General features: G+C 43.6%; 1 long non-coding RNA gene across 1 annotated transcript in view; it reads right to left on the bottom strand.

The window, feature by feature from the left end:
• Positions 1-2,953: 2,953 nt before the first annotated feature.
• LOC141092744 (uncharacterized) overlaps positions 2,954-22,071 on the bottom strand; it is a 198,649-nt gene continuing 179,531 nt past the window's right edge. Inside the window, exons 2-4 of the long non-coding RNA XR_012232886.1 lie at positions 12,433-12,546; positions 11,735-11,987; positions 2,954-4,015 (exon numbers count right to left, since the gene is read on the bottom strand). This is a non-coding gene — a long non-coding RNA (uncharacterized lncRNA). The remainder of the gene's footprint in view (positions 4,016-11,734; positions 11,988-12,432; positions 12,547-22,071) is intronic.

Genomic DNA, 22,071 nt, shown 5'->3' with positions numbered 1-22,071 from the left:
CGATGGGACTACAAGTCCCATCGGGCGATGCCTGCTACCATGACAGTGATTGACACATTAGCCAATGATGGGACAGTAGTAGTCCCATCATCCGGCTAATGTGTTGTTAAAAAAAAAAAAAAAAATACTACATACATACTACATGCATGCTACATACATACTACATGCTACATACATACTACATATATACTACATACATACTACATACATGCTACATACATACTACATGCATGCTACATACATACATGCTACATACATACTACATGCATGCTACATACATACTACATATATACTACATACATACTACATACATGCTACATACATACTGCATGCTACATACATACTACATACATACTACATACATACTACATGCATGCTACATTCATACTACATATATACTACATGCATGCTACATACATACTACATGCTACATACATACTACATGCTACATACATACTACATACATACTACATACATACTACATACATACCACATATATACTACATACATACTACATACAATACATACATACAATACATACATAGACATACAGTACATATAACATAGAGTAACATACTTACCAATACTTGTCACATTGTTCCCCGAAGCCATTGTCTTTCCGGAATAAATATTAACATAACAAACCACAAAAATACTCACCCACGATCCGAAGCAGTCCACGAGTGTGTCCCACGACGATCTTGGGTAGAGAACGGCAGCATCAGATGATGCTGCCGTTCTCTACGGGCTGCAGGAATCCAATGACGGAAGGTAGGTATCCTTCCGCACTGTATTCCTCCGCCACTTAAAAAAAAAAAAAGTCCCTAGTCTCACTTTATGCCATTGCTGCGTGGGAATTTCCCACACAGCAATGGCATAAAGTGAGACTAGGGACTTTTTTTTTTTTTAAGTGGCGGAGGAATACAGTGCGGAAGGATACCTACCTTCCGTCATTGGATTCCTGCAGCCCGTAGAGAACGGCAGCATCATTTGATGCTGCCGTTCTCTACCCAAGATCGTCGTGGGACACACTCGTGGACTGCTTCGGATCGTGGGTGAGTATTTTTGTGGTTTGTTATGTTAATATTTATTCCGGAAAGACAATGGCTTCGGGGAACAATGTGACAAGTATTGGTAAGTATGTTACTCTATGTTATATGTACTGTATGTCTATGTATGTATTGTATGAATGTATTGTATGTATGTAGTATATATGTGGTATGTATGTAGCATGTAGTATGTATGCTGCATGTAGTATGTATGTAGCATGCATGTAGTATATATGTGTTATGTATGTGGTATGTATGTAGCATGCATGTAGCATGCATGTAGTATGTATGTAGTATGTATGTAGTATATATGTGGTATGTATGTAGCATGCAGTATGTATGTAGCATGCATGTAGTATATATGTAGTATGTATGTTGCATGTAGTATGAATGTAGCATGTATGTAGTATGTAGTATGAATGTAGCATGTATGTAGTATGTAGTATGTATGTAGCATGTAATTTTTTTTTTATTTTTTTTTTACATTTAACACATTAGCCGGATGATGGGACTACTACTGTCCCATCATTGGCTAATGTGTCAATCACTGTCATGGTAGCAGGCATCGCCCGATGGGACTTGTAGTCCCATCGGACGATGCCTGCACAGACCCCCGGAGCCGGCACAGCCCCCCGGCAGGCCGGCACAGCCCCCCGGCAGGCCGGCACAGCCCCCCGGAGCCTGCACAGCCCCCCGGCAGGCCGGCACAGCCCCCCGGAGCCTGCACAGCCCCCCGGCAGGCCGGCACAGCCCCCCGGAGCCTGCACAGACCACCGGCAGGCCGGCACAGACCACCGGAGCCTGCACAGACCCCCTGGCAGGCCGGCACAGCCCCCCGAAAGGCCCGTACAGACCCCAGAGAGGCTGTACAAGGGCAGGAAAGGGTTTTTCTTATTCCGATACCGGAAGTCCCATAGACTTGAATGGGACTTCCGGTATCGGAATCGGCGATACCGATACTTTTTTTAAAGATCGGCCGATACCATCCGATACGATACTTTGAAGTATCGGACGGTATCGCTCAACTCTAACTACGACAAATGTGTGGCCTGTATTTTTTTTTTGGCTAAATACTGCTGTATTTAACCAAAAGTGACAGCCAGCCGCCCCAAAAAACCACAGCCGTAAACTGGCCAAACTTTGAGCATGCACAGATATGAGCTGGCACGGAGGACCAAAAAATGCGTGGCCTATATTCCAATTACACCTGGGGCTAGCTATATACGGCTAATATATCCTACAGGTAGCAGCAGCATCAGAACACAGGAAGGGAATGGACCCTCTTGATGTATGCAATGATCGATATACACACATACAGTGCCTGCAGGCCTTGCACTGATGTGTATAGAGCGACGTACACTACCCTGCCTACCGAACACTGGAACCTTTATACGCCAAAATAAGTCCTTAGAAGGACTGTTGGTTTAGCTGGATGTGAGTATTTAGTATGGTAGACCCCACACTAACTGATAAATCCACAATTCTGACCCTATCAAGGCAGCCGCTCTCCCTACACTCTCTCAATCCGGAGCTGAATGCACCGAGCAGGGCGGCGTCCGGTCCCTTATACCCCTGATGATGCTGTGCGGCCAGCCAATCACTGCACTACCACAACAAAAATGGCTGCAGTATTTTATTGCCTGGCAGACAATCCCTGCAGCGTGATTGGGTCTCTAAAGTCTGCCAAAATTGCTGGGTGGAGACCCGAGTTCCCGCCGAGTAATCCTGGAAATGCTCGGCGACTACACCAAGAACAGTAATGCTCGGGCGAGTACCAAGTAGTCGTGAGCATGTTCGCTCATCACTAATTATAATCCTTCTCGTGCCATTTATTTGCCACTTTTTTCATACTTATAAGTAGAAGTGCCTATTATCTAGGTGTATTGAGGTAAACCAGACCAACAACTGTTTTTATGTTTATTATTCTTGGAGCATTGAATACCTCTTTCATTTACATTGGACAATAATTGGAAGCATTTGTTACACTAAGAAACTTCCTTTTTTAAGGTCAAAATAACAGTAACATATTAATCATGTTTATTTCACAAGCTATATATCCTAACTACAAACTTTGTTTCATGCAGCAATTCTTGACAAATGACTTTATGACCTGGAGATTGCAACAAGGTATTACACCACATTCAAGGAAACAATTGTCCTCGGCAACTGAGTTTTCAGAATTTCCCATTCATTTGTACGAAGGTTTTTGAAGTTTTTCACCTGCTTCCGGATCAACCAAAGACTTTAAATGCCAGTGCGCTTTGCATATTGTTATGCAATGACATGTTGCAATACCAGACACAACTGAACTTCCCATAGAGAAGGCAGAGCTGGATTTTTATGGTCTTAGCCTTTTTGTCTGCAATTCCTCTTCTGTTCCCAGCAAAAATATGATTTCTGGGGGCTTAATTACAGGGAAAAGAAGCTACTGTGCCCCTGCTACTGCAGTTTGGATTTATCTTGTAGCTGTGGCAGAGGTGTAGCTAGGGGTTCAGCACAAGGAGGCGAAACGTGAGTAGGTTCCTAACTGGTAAACCTATTTAGTGTAACTTTTGTGGCTGAACATGGGTCCAAGATATAAGGGGGCCCATTTCTACCTCAAAGTAGGTACAATTTTGCATTTTTAGGAGCTCTTAGGCTGCAAAGGGCCCATATATTGTTCTTGCACATGGTCCCTTTTCTGTCTGTCTGCCTGTGGCCTCTAACCAGATAACCAGGATTATAACTACAGTGGGTATAGGGGAACCTCAGGAGATGACCGCACTGTTATTGAAAATAAATCTCAAAGACCAGCACTGATACTACTGCCAAATGATGACATACCAGAAGTGCAGAATATATAGCGATCACACTACAGTTACAGATGGTGACATACAGCTGACATTCTTTCTGGTGGAGTCATTCACTTTTCCCGTCTTTTCCATCTGGCCCAGACCGACATGTCAACTTCTCCAGCCAAGGCTCATCTGCAGAGATTACAACAAAGACACATTTGACTTCACACATTTCCATCATTGTTCACATTTATTCTGTGCACAAGCTCCTCATCCTGCTGATATCCTAATACTGAGCTGCTGCTGCCGTATGTGTCCCTTTTACTGCACCTATTGTGTGGCACAAAAATAGAGCTCTTCTTAGTGCCCCACAAAGTAATGCCACCACTGTGCCCCTTGCATAGTTATGATGCCTCCTTTGTGCTTTCTAGATGGTAAAATTTCCCCCTAGAAAATATTAATTTCCAGTGTATGCGCCCTCCATATTTTGTCCATAGAAAGTAATGATAATTCATGTGCAACTTTGATGGTCACAATACTGAGTGTCCCTCGCTATAATAATGCCCACTTAACATTTAATAATGTCCTCTGAGTTCCCCATGTAAAACTCCCCTATAAACAGTATGGTGGGCCCACAGATCCCCTATACACCATAAGATGATCTTACAGCTCCCCTATACACAGGTATAATACCCCAGAGCTCCACTATACACAGTATAATGAGCCAACAGCTCCCCTATTCACTGTATAATTCCCCCACAGCTTCCTTATACAAGGTATGATGGGTCCATAGCTCTCCTATACACAGCATTATGGGCTCACAACTGCCCTATACACAGTATAATGCCTCCACAGCTTCCTTATACCCGAATTTCCTTTTCAAGGATAATTCCAATATATTTTATTCTCTACAAATACTGCTGTTTGCTGCAATTTGTGTAGGGCTTGGTGTTTAAGTGTATTAGAGGCATTTAGGCAGTGATTATTGCCTTGCTGCAGAAACCAAAAAGCAACATTCCTTTAGAAGGCTACAAATATTCTGTTCTATTCCTTATTAATAGCACTGCTAGCTGCATTTAATGTAAGGCTATGGCCTGGGAACTTGCCTTGTGTGGGTGCTCTGGGGAAGAGTTGCCTGCCTTCTCCCTCTGGCCACCCCACTGTCTCTTCCTGTCTGTTATGGTGCTGCTGATCCTGCTACCTCTGCATTGCTGTCCTCACTTTGCATATCACCTTGGCATGTTGGGTCAGTGACTTCATCGTTCATGACCTTCCAGTCTTCCGCTTCTGCACTCTGGTCCTCTTCATGACTTCGTGACTTAACAACATCACTTATTGGCAACTTTTCTCATCAACATAGATGGTTTGAGACATTAATTAACGTTGCACACCATAGTCTTCTTCTTACCATGGCTGCTCAAATATTTGTGCACCACTACATATGATCTCCTCATGTCCCTCTTGAAATGTGCAGGGCGAGAGGCCAGAATCAATAAATGGAAATGGAACGACTCGCTCCTCGAAGTGAATAAGTGTAGTATCACTTTTCTCCTGGGACTCGCTATGGTGGGAGGAAAGAGAACCAGGTTGGGGATTATGTAGTTAAGAATCTTAGATAGTAAGACTGGACAATGTTGAAAACAGGAAGAGGCTGGGAGACATTATGGAAGCATTATCTGTCATCCAACCGATCACTTGTTCTCACTGTTTTGGCTTCAAGAGCATTGTTCCGTGCCACCCTGCAAAGTGGGACTCATGGATGACCATGTTTGTTGCGCTCCCTCCTGCAAACTCTATGGGGTTATTTTTTAAAATAAAATATGCATCCCTGAAAATGAATTTAGCATCAGGGATGCCTGATGGCCCTCCAAAATTTTTGATTTAGGATCGCCTAATGGGCCACCAAAATGTATGACTGAGGATCACCTGTTGGCTCTCCAACATTTTTGATTGGTGGCTACCTGATGGCCCTCCAAAATATACGACTGAGGGCAGCCCAATGGCCCTCAAAAAATTTAGAGTAAGGGCTGCATGATAACCCTGTTGATATAGTGGAGGAGGAGGACAAGAAAAATAATAAACCATGAACCGTATACTAGTGATGAGCGAGTATTTTCATTGCTCTGGTCTCCCCGAGTGTGCTCGGGTGGTCTCCGAGTACTTTGGCGTGCTCGGAGATTTAGTTTTCGTCGCGTCAGCTGCATGATTTGCGAGTGCTAGACAGCTTGAATACATGTGTGGAAAGCCTGTTTGTTAGGGAATTCCCACATGTATTCAGCCTGTCTACAAGTCGCAAATCATGCAGCTGAGACGACAAAAACTAAATCTCCGAGCATGCCAAAATACTCGTTGACCACCCGAGCATGCTCGGGGAGACCCGAGCAACGATGCTACTCATGCATCACCACCATATACCCTTTTTGGTATGGGAAAGGATGCATGGGAATACACCAGAGAAAAAAATTACATTTGAATTGCCTTTTTGTTCAGCTGCTGTCATCCTTTGGGGTTGTGAAGTCTTGGCCAATCCAGGCCTTGTTCAGTTTGAAAACAGTTAGCCTGTCAGCATTTTCAGTTGGCAAGCAGATGCACCTATTAGTTATTAGGAATAAGAGGACACATGGATATTTGCATTCTCCGGTTCTGCCGAACTACAGTGAAATGTTTGGGATGAACTTGACCCCAAATACAAACCCACTAGATGTCAATGTCGACTTTCTTAATTGGGGTAAGAGCAGGACAATTGTCCTGTAAACTAATGTGGATAGGGAAATGACTTAAAATAACAGAATAAGAGAATAAAAAATTATAATCTTAAACCGGGAGGCAGAGGTCCAAGTGGAGGAGGAGGTTGAGATGGAGGTGTAGGTGGAAGAGTCATTGGAGGAAGACTTGGCTAACACTGTTTTTGTGTTGTTTATTTTATTGAGTTTTTTGGGCGATACTCTGAAAATAGTTAGTGTAATAATCTGCTGGACACTCTCTCTCTGCAACTTTCCCTTCTCCTTTCTTCCTGTCACACGACTCGAGATCGGGTCATACCGCGCTGTACGTTTTCCCGGCATCCTCGTTGTGTAAGCTCGCTGTATACAAGGGGTCCCTTATCCATTTTGCTCCGGCACCAAGGGAGCCCACCCATGCTAGCAATCTCCACATACTGAGTAATATGCCCGTCTGTCCTGCCGTGTACCGTACTGCAATTTTCTTACTGGGAAACTGTCTCCTGCTTCTGGAAAACTCAATTCCCTACCACTTCAGCTATATCTTCACTAGCTGGAGTACTGTCTCTAGATGGCTGGGCACTCATTTCAACGTTACGGGGTGTTGGGCCGCTCAGGCATATTGCCCACCCGAGCACTGTGGGCTTCTCGCCCTGACTGAACTAAATCAGGAAATCCTGCTACCCTATTCCCAGATAACCCCTCCTATGTTAACTGTTTACAGGGTGACTAGACGAAGGGCTCTGTACCCCCATCTAATGGCTTTAGCACTAACTGCACTGTCCCTATAATATACATTGTGCATGAAAAAGAAACATATATAAACATACTGTCACGATCCATTTTTGGATCTGTGTCAGAGACTGGATTCCCCTATATAAACCTTTTTCCTTTCAGGCCCTCGGGGTTTAATATGGGTTTTTGCCCCCGGTGGCCGCTGGTGTTACTACAAGTTCAGTGAGTCTGCTGCTGGGTTTCCCCCCCGGTGGCCGCTGGTGTTACTACATGTTTAATTAGTTAGCAGGTGGTGACCATCCCCCTCCTTCCTATAAAAGGTCATCAGCTGCTGTAGCTCAATGTTGGTAATACTGGTCATTCACTAACCAACCTTTCTGAAGAGAGGAGCTCTCTGGAGCAGTCCTGTTGCAGCTTATCTGGAGCCTTAGTGTTTCTGCTGGAAGCTGTGTCCGGGTGTCTTACTCTGCGGTTGGTGCATGACTGCAGAGCAAGCTAAGTGTTGATTGTTTTTCCCTGTCTGTTATTTTCCGTGGTATTTTATTAGTACAGCGGTGAGGACCAGTGTCCGCACTTGCCAGTTCCCTAGTGAGGGATAGGTGCAGGGCAAGTGAGGGACTGAGGTATCCTGGTCGGCGACAGGTTGAAAGAACTTGTATAGGGAACTTGAGGAGCGTTCAGGCTCTTCCTTAGGAGAGTGCAGGAGGTGTCCACTTCCCCGTTCGCTATTATAGGGCCCACAGTTGTAATTGTTTCCCCGGTGTCCCCTTGTCTGTCTTGTTGCTTTGTGACCGACCGATCGTCGGGTAGCGTCACGCAGAGCCAGACATATCGTGACACATCTATACATACAGCAGCATTACAACATTACTCTAAACATTATATCAGCATATATATATATATATATATATATATATATATATATATATATATACACATGTATCACATATAACATACAGTAACCGGAATGTACTTAAAAGTTAGGGAAACATATCATACCTTGCAACCCCTTACATGGCCAGAACAAGAAGGGGTGGTTTTAGATTGGTTTGCTGATAGTGCCTTTAGTTCCTTCACTTTGCTTCCATCTGATCCCTTGCTGAAAGTGCAGAGTTTGCATTCTCAGTCAATGGGCAACGGTCTTTCACCTCACCCCTTTGCAAATCAGCCAAGCAGTTTGAGACCTAAAACATGCAGCAGTCACTTCTGCTTTTTGATGACTCTGTTTGCTGTGGTTCCAAGAGCCATCCACCTGGCCTTGCCAAACAAGTGTAAGGCTGGTTTCACATTAGCGCTTTTTAAGCGCACGCACGGCCGGGGGTAGCTCCGCCCCCAAACCGGCTCTCTGCCCGGCGTGCCCGCCCCTTGCTTGTAGCGCCGCCTCCTAGCGCACAGCGGCGCCTGCGATCGGCGTACCCTATCTTTAGCATAGGGTGCGCAGATCGTGCGCAGGCCGTGCGCTAGTTGCGCTTTGACCTGCGCTGCGCACATTTGACGGTGCGCCGTGCGCGCCAAAATCCAAAAAGTTTGATTTTGGCGCGCACGGCGCACCGTCAAAAGTGCGCAGCGCAGGTCAAAGCGCAACTAGCGCACGGCCTGCGCACGATCTGCGCACCCTATGCTAAAGATAGGGTGCGCCGATCGCAGGCGCCGCTGTGCGCTAGGAGGCGGCGCTACAAGCAAGGGGCGGGCACGCCGGGCAGAGAGCCGGCTCGGGGGCGGAGCTACCCCCGGCCGTGCGTGCGCTTAAAAAGCGCTAATGTGAAACCAGCCTAAGAGATTGAGTGCAATGATACCCAATCACATGTTCTGTTTGAGTATGAGTACATGGAATGCATGATTGTCATTATTATCATTATTTTTTTACAGCACGATTGATTCCATAGTGCTGTACATGAGGAAGGGTTACAAAGCACAGCTAGAAATTACATTAAACAAACTAATAGTGACAGACCGGTACAAAAGGGAGAGGGCCCTACCTTTGTGGCCCTAGATTACACAGGATAATGGGGAAGGAGACAGTAGGTTAAGAAGTTTCAGCAACTCTGGTGTTGGTGAGGTGGCAGCGGGATCATTGCAGGCTAAGCTGTAAGCTGTTCTGAAGACATGGGTTTTCTATTTTCACTTGAAAGCTCCCAATGCAGAGTATAATTTCTTGTGTTGGGCCACAGAATTCTATAGGATGGAGGATACTCGAGAGAAGACATGCAGGTGATTGGAAGAGAAACGTGCGAATGTGGAAGACAAAACAAAGTTTTGGGAGGACTAGAGTTTACGTGGTGAGAGAAATCAGAAGATTAGTTCAAAGATGTACAGTTAGGTCCATATATATTTGGACAGAGACAACATTTTTCTAATTTTGGTTCTAGAAATTACCACAATGAATTTTAAACAAAACAATTCAGATGCAGTTGAAGATCAGACTTTCAGCTTTCATTTGAGGGTATTCACATTAAAATTGGATGAAGGGTTTAGGAGTTTCAGCTCCTTAACATGTGCCACACTGTTTTTAAAGGGACCAAAAGTAATTGGACAGATTAAATAATTGTAAATAAAATGTTCATTTCTAGTACTTGGTTGAAAACCTTTTGTTGGCAATGACTGCCTGAAGTCTTGAACTCATGGACATCACCAGACGCTGTTTTTCCTCCTTTTTGATGCTCTGCCAGGCCTTCACTGCAGTAGTTTTCAGTTGCTGTTTGTTTGTGGGCCTTTCTGTCTGAAGTTTAGTCTTTAACAAGTGAAATGCATGCTCAATTGGGTTGAGATCAGGTGAATGACTTGGCCATTCAAGAATATTCCACTTCTTTGCTTTAATAAACTCCTGCTTTGCTTTGGCTTTAAGTTTTGCGTCATTGTCCATCTGTAGTATGAAACGATGACCAATCAGTTTGGCTGCATTTGGCTGGATCTGAGCACACAGTATGGTTCTGAATACCTCAGAATTCATTTGGCTGCTTCTGTCCTGTGTCACATCATCAATAAACACTAGTGACCCAGTGCCACTGGCAGCCATGCATGCCCAAGCCATCACACTGCCTCCACCGTGTTTTACAAATGATGTGGTATGCTTTGGATCATGAACTGTACCACGCCTTCACGATACTTTTCTCTTTACATCATTCTGGTAGAGGTTGATCTTGGTTTCATCTGTCCAAAGAATGTTCCTCCAGAACTGTGCTGGCTTTTTTAGATGTTTCTTAGCAAAGTCCAGTCTAGCCTTTTTATTCTTGATGCTTATGAGTGGCTTGCACCATGCAGTGAACCCTCTGTATTTACTATCATGCAGTTTTCTCTTTATGGTAGATTTGGATATTGATACACCTACCTCCTGGAGAGTGTTGTTCACTTGGTTGGCTGTTGTGAAGGGGTTTCTCTTCACCATGGAGACTATTCTGCGATCATCCACCACTGTTGTCTTCCATGGGCGCCCAGGTCTTTTTGCATTGATGAGTTCACCAGTGCTTTCTTTCTCAGGATGTACCAAACTGTAGATTTTGCCACTCCTAATGTTGTAGCAATTTCTCGGATGGGTTTTTTCTGTTTTTGCAGCTTAAGGACGGCTTGTTTCACCTGCATGGAGAGCTCCTTTGACCGCATGTTTCCTTCACAGTAAAACCTTCCAAATGCAAGCACCACACCTCAAATCAACTCCAAGCCTTTTATCTGCTTAATTGAGAATGACATAACGAAGGGATTGCCCACACCTGTCCATGAAATAGCCTTGGAGTCAATTGTCCAATTACTTTTGGTCCCTTTAAAAACAGGGTGGCACATGTTAAGGAGCTGAAACTCCTAAACCCTTCATCCAATTTTAATGTGGATACCCTAAAATGAAAGCTGAAAGTCTGAACTTCAACTGCATGTGAATTGTTTTGTTTAAAATTCATTGTGGTAATGTCTAGAACCAAAATTAGAAAAATGTTGTCTCTGTCCAAATATATATGGACCTAACTTGTATGGATGAGAGATTATGTATGGCTTTGTAGGTCAGAGTTAGTAGCATGAAGTGAATAGAATGTGGAATTTGAAGACAATGAAAGGATTTGCAGAGGGTAGAAGAGGAGGAATAGTGAGCACAGAATTGGATTAGTAGGGCAGCAGAGTGAAGGACAGATTAGAGACATGTGATGATGCAAAAGGGATGATGAGGTCCTACACTCACATGGAGTAAAGGTCATTCCCGTGACATGGGCACTTCTGAGGAAAAGGTGGTGGTCACGCTGCCTCAGCTGCACAGCAAAAGAAGGAGCAGAGTGCCAAAGCACCACGGACGGCCCCAAGCTAGCACGTTGTCTGCTAATGGCCACAGCACCTGTTAACTGTGTAAACCAAAGCCACCTCAAATATCTCAAAGGAGCTCGCTGACAATACAAGGGTGGCTTGCACCTACAATAGCTTTTGTGTGGGAATCTGTCCTCAAGAAGTCCCAGTGTTTGTCCAAGGTGCCGCTTACCTCAAACCATTGATTGATGAAACGCATACATTGATACTATTTCTGTTCCATTGACATAAGTAGACAGTCCTATGAATGACCACTCTCTTGTTGGAAGCCCGTTGACAAAATCTTCCTCAGATATCGCTGTTGTTGTAAATGTTTTGTTAGTAGTTTAGCCTGGTCCCAAAAATCTTGATCCCTGGTACAATTTATTCTGGTATGTAGGAATTGACCAGTCGGTACCCCCCTCCGGGTATGCAGAGGATGAAAGCTGGAATATTGCAAGAGACTGTTAGTGGCCGTTGGTTTACAAAATAATTTTTACACAGTTTATCCTCATGTGTGAAAACATCAAGATCCAAGTACGAAATACAAATGGGGGACATGCTTTAAGTTAGATAAATGTGCAGGTCATTTTGATTGACCAATGTAATAAAATCCCTGCACTCCACCTCCGTGCCAATCCATATGAAGAAAATGTCATCTATAAATCGATGCTAATGTGTGATATTCTCGTGGAAAGTATGGAGATGGTATATCACCGTTGATTCCCACCAGTCTAAAAACAAATTTACATAGGCTGGTTTCCTATGAGCACCCATGGCCACACCCAAAGTCTGACGAAAGAAAGTCCTGTCAAAGATGAAATAATTGTGCTGAAGCACAAAATCCAAAAGGTCAATAAGAAAGGAATCATGCATCCTATCAGATTGTACCTGTTGGTCCAGGAAGTACGTAATGGACCGCATGCCATCCTTGTGGTCAATATTCAAGTAAAAGGATTCCACTTCACAGGTTACCAGGAAGGAGTCAGAGTGAAGAGTCACATCCTGCAAAAGTTGGATGAAATTGGTAGTATCTTTCACATAGGAGGGTAGGTGTTTCACCATAGGCTGTAATAAAAAATAAATATACAGTATGTGCTAGCCTTCTCACAGATACTACCGACAATAGCAACGCTGGGTCAACCCCGGCAGTTTAGTCATATCCTTGCTCACTTTCAGTAACATATACAAGGTTGGTATTATGAGGTCCTCTACCCATAGGAATTTCCTTTACTTAGCTGTAATGGTCCCAAAATCACAAGCTTTATCAAGTAACAGTTGCTGTTGTGTCTGAAGGCAATTTACAGTAAAATCTAGGGTTCAATAGTAGTCTTCTGGCCTCCTCTAAATACATGAATGTGGGCCACAGGACATTGTTGGCCCCCTTGTTTGCTTCCTTTATAAAAAACTAGCTGAAGAGCCCGGTGCTGCTCGGGCATAGTAACTAACTACGGTTGGTTATAACAAGTTATAATGATTATATCTATATATATAAAGCTGAGTGTATAGCCCAGCCCACTCCACATAGCCACATTCACTATAATATCCCACATCATCCCATCAGCCAGAGCTACCGGACTACTACCCCTAATATCCCACATCGCCCCGTCAGCCATAGCCACAGGACAACTACCACTAATATCTCACATCATCCTGTCAGCCAGAGCCACCAGACTACTACCACTAATATCCCACATCGTCCCGTCAGCTTGGAGTCAGAACCAGAGCGCTGAGTGGAATGGTCCTAACTTCCATACTGGGGATGCCTTTAAGAGAGGCCTGGCATCAGAACCAGAGCGTTGAGTGGATTTGCACTGACTTCCATACCAATGATCCCAATAATAGAAGCCTGGGGTAATAATCAGAGCACGGGGGGATTTACCCTAACTTCCATACCGGAGATCCCTTTAAGAGATGCCTGGGTTCAGTACCAAAGCGCAGAGTGGATTTGCCCTCAATTCCATACCGGGGATCCCTTTAAGAGGGGCCTGGGGTAAGAATCAGAGCACAGAGTGGATTTGCCTTTACATACATACCAATGATCCCTTTAAGAGGCCCTGGGGTCAGAACCACAGTGCTGAGTGGAAACGTCCTAACATTCATACCGGGGATCCCTTTAAGAGAGACCTGGGGTCAAAACCAAAGCGCTGAATGGATGTGTCCTAAATTCCATACCAATGACCCCCTTAATAGAGGTCTGAGGTCAGTACCAGAGCATTTGAAGGCAATTGCCATGATTTCCATACCAGGGATCCCTTTCAGAGAGCCTGGGTTCAGAACCAGAATGCTGAGTAGAATTGCCCTAACTTCCATACCGGGGATCCCTTTAAGAGAGGCCTGTCATCAGAACCAAGGCGCTGGATGGATTTGCACTGAGTTCCATAGCAATGATCCCTTCAAGAGAGGCCTGGGGTCAGAATCAGAGCGCTGAGGGATTTCCCCTAACTTCCATACTGGAGATCCCTTTAAGAGAGGCCTGGGGTCAGTACCAAAGCGCAGGGTCATAACTAGAGTGCTTAGTGGAATTACCCTAACTTCCATACCAATGATCCATTTAAGAGAGGCCTGGGGTCAAAACAAAGTGCTGGATGGATTTGCCCTGACTTCCATACCAATGATCCCTTTAATAGAAGCCTGGGGGTCAGAATCAGAGTGCTGAGCGATTTGCCTAACTTCCTTACCGGAGATCCCTTTAAAGGGGAAGGGGGTATATGGGCAGGGAGGGGGTTTTCATTTCTGTCGTGTGCTCTCTGCTTCTTTCTGGGGGGCAGACAATGGCTGGGAGCTTATGTTTACAGGGATGCTAGATTTCTCCCACCCGGTCACTGTCTGCTGAGGTGTTGTTGTGGAGTGAGAAAACTGTTGCTCATAGCAACCAATCACAGCTCAGCTTCTTTTAAACAGCTCTGGTGAAATGAAAGATGCTTAGTGATTGGTTGCAAGGAAAACTGTTGCTCATAGCAACCAATCACAGCTCAGCTTCTTTTAAACAGCTCTGGTGAAATGAAAGATGCTTTGTGATTGGTTGGTGATACACACACACACACACATGCATTCAATTTTATATATATGATTTATCTGTAAGATGACGTAGGGCAATCCATTTCTATTGACTCGGGTTTTGTCCACGGTGCATTTTAATTGGCATCTTAAGAATGTTCGCTTTAGTCAATTAAAAAAATAGATTGAGGGTATCAAGGGGAGCGAGGGGGTCATGGTTGATTTACTGGTAATCGGGAAATGTCTTCTACCTGTAGACAGTTCATTCTTCTGGAGAAGTTCCAGCAGATCGCGGAAGACTTGCCATTCGTCCGCCATATTGGGGCGAATGGACGTGAACACAGTTCCTCATCATCATCCTCAAAAACTGTCACCTCGTTGGGCAGTTGTGTGCCTGACCGCCGTTGGTACAGGAACCCACTCTCCGAGCTATGTGTGGACGACTGGTCTGATAATGGTGTAAATGGTCCCAGTTCATCCATCCTTGCCTAGAATATATTTCCAAGAAGGCATACAGTTGAAACGAGAAGTTTACATACATATAAAAAGACACATATGCATGTTTTTCTCAATATCTGACATGAAATCAGAATAAACCTTTCCCGTTTTAGGTCAGTTAGGATTACCATAATTATTAATATTTGCCAAAATGCTAGAATAATGAGAGAAACAGAATGCTTTAAGGCATTTTTATTACTTACTGCAAAGTCAAAAGTTCACATACACTAAGATTACTATGCCTTTAAATAATTCTGGACTGCCCATATGATGATGTCATGAGTTTGGCAGCTTCTGATAGGTTTTTGGTAACATCTGAGTTAATTAGAGACACACCAGTGGATATATTTTAATACACACCTGAAACACCCTGTTTCTTTGTGTAACATCATGGGAAAGTCTAAGGCTATGTGCCCACGTAGCGCTTAAAACCTGACACCTGAAACCGGACTCCATCCCAGAAAACGCGCGTTTTTTTCCCTCGCATTTTCTGCGCAATTTTTGCTTGATTTTTTCACAGTTATTATCGTGTTTTTCCAGCAATTTTCATGTGCGGAATTCAAGCACTTTCCAAGCGATTTGAAGCATCGCTTGGAAAGTGATTGAGAGGTTGGTCACACTCCTCAAACATAGTGTTTGACAAGTGTGACCAACTTTTTACTGTTGAGGCTGCCTATGCGGCATCAATAGTAAAAGATAGAATATTAAAAATACTAAAAAATAAAAAATCGTGATATTCTCACCTTCCGACGTCCCGCGCAGCCTTCCCTGGCCTCAGCGATGCTCCCGTTCCCAGTAATGCCTTGCGAGACCATTCATGACGAGGTCTCAAGTTACTGTAGCAGTCTCGCGAGGAATAGGGACTGCTACAGTATCGCGGGACGTGACGTCTTCAAAGGACTCGCAAGGCATTACTGGGAACGTGAGCATCGCTGAGCCGCTCACTTTGCGCATGGTGGGCATAGCCACATGCGGGAGGTAAGCAGATCTCATGCATTCCTATGGGTGCGGAATCGCGGCAATTCTTTGCAGAATCGCGGCGATTCCGCAAAAAGAATGAGCATGCTGCGTTTTTTTCCGCAATGCGATTCCACCGCGGAAAAAAACGCAGCATTAGCACAGCATGTGTGGCATGCCATAGGAATGCATAGGGTGCGTTCAGTATGAGGTTTTTAAGCGTTTTTGCAGCATTTTCGGCTGAAAATTGAGGCAAAAACGCTTAAAAAACGCAACGTGGGCACACAGCCTAAAGAAATCAGCCAAGTTATCAGGAAGAGAATTATGAACATTCACAAATTTGGTTCATCCTTGGGCACAACTTCAAGATACCTGAAGGTGCCTCATTCATCTGTACAAACAATTATATGCAAGTACAAATAAGATGGGAATGTCTGAACTTCCAGGCCAGCACTGGCACCACGTTCATGCTAATCATCCTCTGCAACTCACGTCATCATTTCTTTTGGTGAGTGCTTTCCTGTCTGATTCAGGATTATTTCATGCTATTATCATTTTTTATGTGCATTAGTAAATTGTATTTATCTTTGCATTATTGCTGTACCGGCATTTCATTTATTTAAGTGGTGCATATGACCTACAATTGTCCATTTGGCAGCCTCTGTTTAGCCCTTCAGCACAGGTCTCCCTGACCGTTTTACCATTGTTTTTAATTGCGGGCTGACAACGACTCACATTTGACCTAGCAGCTGGGAATTATTAGTGTTTAATTTTTGGGTAAGCGCTTGTGTGATTTTTTGTTTAGGTATGCATATGTGTCTTTTTATACAGTGTATGTAAACTTCTGGTTTCAACTCTAGATGTGGGATAGTAACACTAATGATGGCGTTTTGAGTTCTGGCTATGTTCATGGCGTTACATAGTTATATATTTACATAGCTTGAATAAAGACCTTAAGTACATGAAGGAGCACAACATGGCAGGAGAATTGGTGTTATTTAGCAGAGCGACTCACCCAAGTGTGCTGCATCTTAAACGCCATTATTGCTGACTGCTGCTCACACTAACTCTCCAGCATATGCAAGGTGGAGTTTCAACTTTTTGGTATGTTGCATATGAGGAGGTGAGCAGGAAGGTCGAAGTGATGCTGCAGCACAGACAGGTGAGCAGCAGCAGGGTGAGAACGCAAAAGCATGTAAAGATGGCCCGAACTTTCTGCAGTATTTCTGGCATCGCTGGGTAATTTTTCATAAAGCTCCAAATTCAGCACATGTGCCAGGCAAGGGATGTGTGTCAAACCGGCTGGGCCCAGAGCTGCTACAAGATTTTGCTCTTTATCACACACCACCATGTCAGGCTTGTCGGGCTATTGCTTTATCCCAGTCCACATCTGCTGCATTGTGTGGGATTTTTCCCCCAAAAAGATGAGTTTCCAAACAGTCTGCTGTTGTTTCCCTTTGGCTGTGCTGAAGTAGGTCGTACAGGTGTTATGCTGACCAGATGAGGAGGCGCTGGAGTAAGCGGAGTAGGAGGCAACATGGACTGGGAAATACCTAGCAATTCTCAGTGGTAGTAGGAAATGAGCCCAAATGCTTTCCACATCAGGCCCAACCGTCACTACCTTTACCTTTATTTAGGGAGACATAACATCCCTGGCCATGCTTACTGGTCCTTGTAATTGGTAGTTATGTGGATCTTGCCACTGATGGCGGTGCACACTTTATTTTCTCTGCAAAATGTGTGGGCAGGGAAGGGATGGCCTGCATGGACCTGTAAGGTTGGCTAGGAATCACGTACATTGCCATAAGTTTTTTAAAAGTGTCCATCTCCACCAGCTGGAATAGAAGAAGCATTTCAAAAGCCATGAATTTTTAAATGTTGGCATTCAGAACCAGGGCTCGTGATGGGTAGAGGGCTACTTCCTCTTTCTCGCCAGTGTTTGGGAAATAAACAACTAAACACTTCCATGGAATGGTGTGGAGATGCTTGGTAACATGGCCTGGGAGTGTAGCTGTCACATCTTGTCTCTGCGGGGAACCAGGCAACCCTGTTGCTCGGGAGTGGAAGGAAGATCCTGAGGATGCAGCAGAAGAGGGAGCAGGAGGCTGCTCAGATCTTTACTGGTTTTTCAGGTGTGTACTGCACTTCTGCTTATGTTTTTCATTCAGATGCAGGTTTAGTACATTTATGCCTCGCTTCAGGTTCATAGCATGCAAACCACCTGTGTCCTGTTGTCAGCACATTGCCTGAAGAAATGCCACACCAGACTCTAATTGGTGCTATATAGCAAAATCCTGGACTAGGATCAACTAACCCCATTGGGATGAGTAGTACTTATACTACCCCTGACTGTGAGTTCTTTAACTCTTATCGCATCGCCACATTCACACCAGTACATACTCTCCCTTCCCAATTCCCACTCTGTACTTCCCCTTACTTGTGTATACTGTACATGCCAGCTCCATGCCCCGCTGTTACGTGAGACGATGATGCGGCACGGTCACATGACACCTGTGCTTCCGAGTTTGGATGACATATATCCTAAGATGCACTCACCGTATACAGCACATCCCTCAGCAATGCAGATCACACCTACATGCGCAATCTGTTCCTACTCCTCAGTATTCAAGTAATTCATCATATACTCGTGTCCATGTATATTTAGAAATCTCAATCAAAGGCTGTCATATGTTTGTCTTCTCTATATCTTACTGCATAAACCATATGTGACACTAACCTTGTCTCACTCTCACCCTCCCAGGCATAATGGAATCACCACTCTCATATTGGATGTCCACACTTAAGAATCTAGGAATTTTTGACTCCCATTTACCCTTCACCATCTGGAATTATCGATTGGACTCTCTCCTCAGCTCCTCCACACGATGTTCCTGTATCCTTTTTTACTTCAAATTCTCGTCAAATTAGCAATTGTGGTATTTACCTTTCTCTCATATTGCTTTTTATGACAAAATGTACATTAACTCTCTGTTCAGATGTACTGTGGAATTTTGGCATATAGAGCTGCTTCTGACAAAATTAGAATATCATCAAAAAGTTAATTTATTTCAGTTTTTCAAAACAAAAAGTGAAAGTCATATATTATACAGAGCCATTACAAACAGAGCGATCTATTTCAAGTATTTATTTCTGTTAATGTTGATGATTATGATTACAGCCAATGAAAACCCAAAAGTCATTATCTCTGTAAATTAGAACACTTTATAACACCAGCTTGAAAAAATTATTTTAAAATCCAAAATATTGACCTACTGTGCAGTAACAACTCTCAACACTGGTCTCCTTTTGCATCAATTACTGCATCAATGAGGCGTGGCATGGAGGTAATCAGCCTGTGGCACTGCTGAGGTGTTATAGAAGCCCCGGTTGCTTTGATAGCAGCCTTTAGCTCATCTGCATTTTTGGGTCTGGTGTCTCTCATCTTCCTCTTGACAATAGCGCATAGATTCTCTATGGTGTTAAGGTCAGGCGAGTTTGCTGGCCAGTGAAGCACAGTGATACTGTTGTTTTTAAGCCAGGTATTGATACTTTTGGCAGTGTGAATAGGTGCCAAGTCCTGCTGGTTAATGAAATTTCCACCTCCAAAAAGCTTGCTGGCAGAGGAAAGTATGAAGTGCTCTAAAATTTCCTGTACTGACTTTGGTCTTGATAAAACACAGTGGACCTACACCTGCAGATGACATGGCTCCCCAAACCATCACTGATTGTGGAAACTTCATACTAGATCTCAAGCAGCTTGGATTGTGTGCCTCTCCACTCTTCCTCCAGACTCTGAGACCTTGATTTCCTAATGAAATGCAAAATTTACTTTCATCTGAAAACAACACCTTGGACCACTGAGCCACAGTCCAGTTCTTTTTCTCCTTGGCAAAGCTAAGATGTGTTTGGCGTTGTCTATTGGTCATGAGTGGCTTGACACAAGGAATGCGATACTTGTAGCCCATGTCCTGGTTGCATCTGTGTGTGGTGGCTCTTAAAGCAATGACTCCAGCACCAGTCCACTCCTTGTGAATCCCTCCCAAAATTTTTGAATGCCCTTTCCTTAATAATACTTTCAAAGCTGTGTTTATCCCGGCTGTTTGTGCACCTTTTTATACCACACTTTTTTCTTCCTCTCAACTTTCCATTAGAAGTGCTGAAGGAGTGCCCACAGCTAAAAAGCTTGCTGATTAGCAGTGGTGCAACTTTTCAACAGGTTTTATTCAGAATCCAAAATCCGAAGATTAAAATGGACTTTCATGAGACGTTCATGTTCGGAGTTCAGCACTGGACACTAGGTGTCTGGTATGAACTCTTAGCTTTACTGGTCGGATTCACTCCTCTCTACTTCATGAGACAACTTGAGAAAAACCACTAAAAGGGACACAATATTTTTTCCTGTTTTTGTGTCTTTCAAAAAGCTGTATTTACATCTAAACTTGCTTTATAACTCCTTGTGTTTTGCAAACAGCATATTTTTTAATGCACAAACAATTATAACATTATAACATATTGTGATTAACTATTAAATTTTTCATGAGTTGATGCACAAAAAACAGCAGTTCCACATTTTTGCTTTTTTTAACATTTACTGCTTAAATCTGTTGACTATTCTGTGTGGAAATGTCACTTATTATGAAGCTAGATGTTTAAAATTTTGCAAGGAAAAAGCAGACATTATAGTGAAAAAAATGTTTTAGATTTCATTTTTATTTGAAACTTTGTAACATTTTTTTTTAATTTAGATCCACTTGGGGAATTGAAGTGGTAATTGAAAATGCCTTGGACAACCTAATATTCAAAAGCATTAATGTTTGTCAGTAAAGAAAAGTTGGCTAGCAATAGAACAGAAGAAAGAAGAATCTTTGTAAAAAAAAGGAGGTTAGCCAAACTTTCATTAATCTTGGTAGGAACACAGGAACAATCTTCCCTGGGAACAAACTGCCATGATGTACCAAATGTGCCTCTGGCAATTCCGGTGCAATTGACATCATTAATAGTTAGTATTATTCCCACTTCCCAGTGATAAATTGATGGTTAAGAAAATCAAGTTTGGTTTTTCCTCTGTTTATACAACTAAAATTTGCAATTGCATTCACTTTGTCATTAATATGTTTATTTTCTGGTATTAAAGAGGTTTTCTTTTACATTAATTGACAAATATCCTTATGATAAGTCGCAAGTGGAATTGATTGAATCTTTTAGGCTGCGTTCACACGTCACAGTTTTTTTGCGTTTTCGTGGCGGAATCGCATTGCGGAAAAATACTCAGCATGCTCATTAATTTTGCGGAATCACGGGCATTCCACCCATATAGGAATGCATTGTGCTGCTTACTTTCCGCATGTGGCTGTGCCCACCATGCGAAACGTAAGCAGAACATTTGCGGATGGTACCAATGGTCCGGAGGAGAGGAGACTGTCCTCCGGGCTCTGGGTACCATATCCCTGTAAAAAAAGAATAACAAATAAAAAATCAGGTTATATTCACCTTCCGGCATCCAGCACAGCCTTCCCGGGCCTCAGCGATGCTCCCGTTCCTAGTAATGCCTTGCGAGACCAACAGTATCACGAGACCGCGACGTCATCAAGGTCTCGCAAGGCATTACTGGGAATGGGAGCGTCGCTGAGGCCCGGGAAGGCTGCGCGGGACGTCAGAAGGTGAATATAACCCGATTTTTTATTTTTTGAATTATTTTTAACATTAGATCTTTTTACTACATACCAGCAGCCTCAATAGTAAAAAGTTGGTCACACTCCTCAAACGCTATGCTTGATGAGTGTGACCAACCTGTCAATCAGTTCTCCAAGCGATGCTATAGATCGCTTGGAAAACGCTAGCATTCTGCAAGCTAATTACGCTTGCAAATCGCTAGTTTTTCCGCGGGAAAATCGCGGGAATTTAAAAATGCGATTTTCCCGCGGAATGGAATTCCGGAATTCCTGCAGACGTTATCGCGGGAATTCTGCAACGTGTGCACATAGCCTTACACTTTGAATTCACAAGCTGTAACAAATTTAACACATTTTTATTTACAATGAACCACCTTGCTGTAGATTGCAAATACAACATAGC

This window comes from Dendrobates tinctorius, unplaced genomic scaffold (genome assembly GCF_039654945.1).
Source record: "Dendrobates tinctorius isolate UK_male_01 unplaced genomic scaffold, ASM3965494v1 ptg000060l, whole genome shotgun sequence".
Classification (NCBI taxonomy): Eukaryota; Metazoa; Chordata; class Amphibia; order Anura; family Dendrobatidae; genus Dendrobates; species Dendrobates tinctorius.
The sequence above is the reverse complement of the archived record's forward strand: the minus strand, read 5'-3'. Positions and strand labels throughout refer to the sequence as shown.